Below are 3787 nucleotides of genomic sequence, written 5' to 3'. Positions count from 1 at the left end.
ATATTTATCTTTGGGGGCAGGATTGCTCAGTAGTTTAGGAAGCTATAATTGTGATGATTAGAAGGTTTTAAAAATATTCAATTTCAATTTTAAATATATAATGCTTTTAATTAGGTGGCTTAAAACACTGTCATAAATAGGACGCTTATTCACTTGGAACTTTGTTGCATAACCGATTTAAAAAATAAAAATTTGAACTCAGTATTTGGTGAACTGTAAAAAGTTGGCCAGTTAATTAGAAATGAACTGAAAAAGAAATTTGTGTCTTTAATAAAGAGTACAGTATCTAATCCAGTGGTTCTCAACCCTGGCTGCACATTCAAATCACTTTAGGAGTTTTTAAAAATAATCATGCCAGGCCCTATCCAGGCCAATAAAATCAGAATTTCAGGGGCCCGGACAGCAGCATTTAAAAACTACCCCAGGGCCTCCCTGGTGGCGCAGTGGTTGAGAGTCCGCCTGCCGATGCGGGGGACGCGGGTTCGTGCCCCGGTCTGGGGGGATCCCACGTGCCGCGGAGCGGCTGGGCCCGTGAGCCATGGCCGCTGGCCCTGCGCGTCCGGAGCCTGTGTTCCGCAACGGGAGAAGCCACAACAGTGAGAGGCCTGCGTACTGAAAAAAAAAAGAAAAAGAAAAAAAAAAACTACCCCAGATTGGGGCTTCCCTGGTGGCGCAATAGTTAAGAATCTGCCTGCCAATGCAGGGGACACAGGTTCAAGCCCTGGTCTGGGAAGATCCCACGTGCTGCAGAGCAACTAAGCCCACGTGCCACAACTACTGAGCCCACGTGCCACAACTACTGAAGATAGAGTGCCTAGAGCCTGTCCTCCGCCACAAGAGAAGCCACTGAAATGAGAAGCCCCGCACCGCAACAAGGAGTGGCCCCTGCTCGCTGCAACTAGAGAAGGCCTGTGCACAGCAACAAAGATCCAAAGCAGCCAAAAATAAATAAATTTATTTAAAAAATAAAAACTACCCAGGATTGAGAACCACCGTTCAAACCATTTAATTAGTTATTTCTCTCGCTGGTGAAGAGAGAAATAGCTAATTTCATTGTTTTGAATTGTTGGGGAGGAAAAACTACCCACTTTTGTGTTTGAGAGCCTACTAATTAAACTGACAGATTAGCGAAAGAAAAGACAGTTGTAGTCGAGTTAGAGGAAGTTCACAAAAGTGTGACTTAAAGGGGTGGTTAGAATTTGGGGCTTATATATCATCTTGCTAGGGGAAAGGGTGAAGTGCGCTTATAAATGACTTAGAGGAAGTTGTGGGGAGAAAGCACTAATGGGAAAGCCAATGATTTTTAGGAAAGATAAAACGATCCTTAGGAAAATAGATGGTAGATATGGTAGTTCTGTAACGAAAGTCTGTTTAGGTGTCGATATCTCGCCGTCTCTGGTGATGAGTTAATCTTCCCTGGTTGCTCCCTGTGAGGGGATTTATGGCAATGGAGTTCTTTGGGGAGGCTCTGCTATTAGGCAGACAGGATTTCAGGAACTCCAATGCCTTCTACTAAAAATTTTATGCCCCAGTGGCATATTCTGGACCCCTTCAATGTGGATCAAGTAGTTGGAATACTCAATTCTAATTACCATGTGAGTCAGTAAATTCTTAAATTGTTCCTTTTATATTCAGCTGGATCTGTTGAACACATACACAGGCACTCTCCAGGGGGTTTATACTAGCCTGGATTGAAATGTAACACATTTTACAGTTTCAAATCAAAGATACAGTGAGGAAAATATGCACTCTCAAATATGACAGATCCCTTTTTAGGCTTGGGATCTTCTATGAGCATAATTCTTATGTCACTCCCCTATTTAAAATCTTTCAGTGACTCGATTCCAGGAAAAGCTTAAATTCCCTATTACAAAACACCTTAAGCTCCAGCTATGCCAGACTCCTTGGAGAAGGCGTGCCCTTGTGCTGGCACTTCACTTAAATTCTTGTAAGACTCTCCGGGCCTTGTCTGACACCATCTCCACCTCTAAATCAAAGACATGTCCCTTTGTTGTGCTTCCAAGTCATGCTGTGCACACCTCCAGGACTGTTTACCACACTTCTAGAAGACTTTTTAATTGTATGGACTTAATAAGCCTCTTGAGGGCTCAGCCTGTTTTGTTTTGGTATACTTTGTGCTTATCACATAATACATTCAATATCTGAATAAATGGATGAAGCTTATTTTCCTAGTGCTTATAAAATTAAAGGTGTCCTTTAGAAAAAAATGTGTCTAAATGTAATAAAATTACAGATAAGAACTGTTATGCAACTTAGTATTGGAATAAAGGAAATAGACTAGGCTCTCTAGGAGTCTTATCAGGCTGGGGAGAGAAAGCAAGACAGCAGAGCAGGACCATGTGGACACTATCTACAAGTGCCACAAATGCATTTGATAGTTGCTCCCTCCCTAGGTCTGGGGAAACTGGACCAGATAATCTCTAAGACCCCTTTCCTGCTCTATTACTCCATGATTCTAAGGGATAAACAATTTGTTATCCAGATCATGATAACCTTACATTAGAAAAATACTCTAGAAATGTCAAATTACAGAATCTGTAGGCAAGATGTGAGGGGGAGAAATCTACTAGAATGTGCTTTTGAGAAAACTTATAAACCAGGTTTTGTTAATAGCAAAGGCAAAGAAGAGAGAACTTAGTTTATTCCCCACGACCAAGGATATCTTTACTTCTCCCACTTCCTTTCCCTGTCCCCCATTTATTTCTCTATTTATGCATTCATTCAGCATTTTCCTGAGTATTTCCTTAGTGCTATTTTATTGCCCTACCCTGAAGGAACTATAACCCAGAGCAGTGGTTCTCAGAGTGTGGTTCCGCAGACCAGCAGGGTCAACATCACCTGGAAACATGTTATAAATTCGTACTCTTGGGCCCCACCCCAGACCCTATGAATCAGAAACTCCAGGATTAGGGCCCCAACAATTTTAACAAACTTGCCAGATGTTTCTGATGCACCCTGAAGTTTGAGTACTACTACTCTATAAACACAATTATGATACAGTTTTAGTGGTTTGATAGCAGTTGTACTAGGCACCCAATGTGTTCAGAGGTATGTAGGTGAGAAACGATGACATAACAACTGGCCTGTAGTTCTGGCATGAATAGTTCTTTGAACTCTCATTAGCCTAAGAATAATAAACATTTTCATTACTTAACGTTAACCGTTAGTATGACCAAAACCAGATCAAAAACTCTTTGAGGGCAAAGGGCCGTCTACTTGAATCCCTGATGTTTAAAAAGTATTTGGTGACGGGCTTTCCTGGTGGCGCGGTGGTAGAGAGTCCGCCTGCCGATGCAGGGGACAGGGGTTCGTGCCCCGGTCCGGGATGCAGCGGAGCGGCTGGGCCCATGAACCATGGCCGCTGAGCCTGCGCGTCCGGAGCCTGTGCTCCGCAGCGGGCGGGGCCGCAACAGTGAGAAGCCCGCGTACAGAAAAAAAAAAAAAAAAAAAAAGTATTCGGTGAATCAAAGGCACAATAGCAAATTGTTACCGAAATCTTATTTGACATGCAATATTACAAATCATATGCCGTGCTCCTTCAAGTTGCAAGACCTTGATGTTTTAAGTATAGTAAGAGATATGGAAAATCCAACGGCATATCTTGAATTTAAGATGTTGCAACCTCAAATGAAACAGTACCCAACTAATGCAAAAGAAATTAACCTTTGCCCCGAGTACAGGGTACATAATTTTGCTACGCGGCTGTGACATACCAGCTGCTAGGATGATGTATACAAACTGCTCATATTAAAGTATAAGTACCTAC

This window comes from Delphinus delphis, chromosome 16 (assembly GCF_949987515.2).
Source record: "Delphinus delphis chromosome 16, mDelDel1.2, whole genome shotgun sequence".
Taxonomy (NCBI): Eukaryota; Metazoa; Chordata; class Mammalia; order Artiodactyla; family Delphinidae; genus Delphinus; species Delphinus delphis.
The sequence above is the reverse complement of the archived record's forward strand: the minus strand, read 5'-3'. Positions refer to the sequence as shown.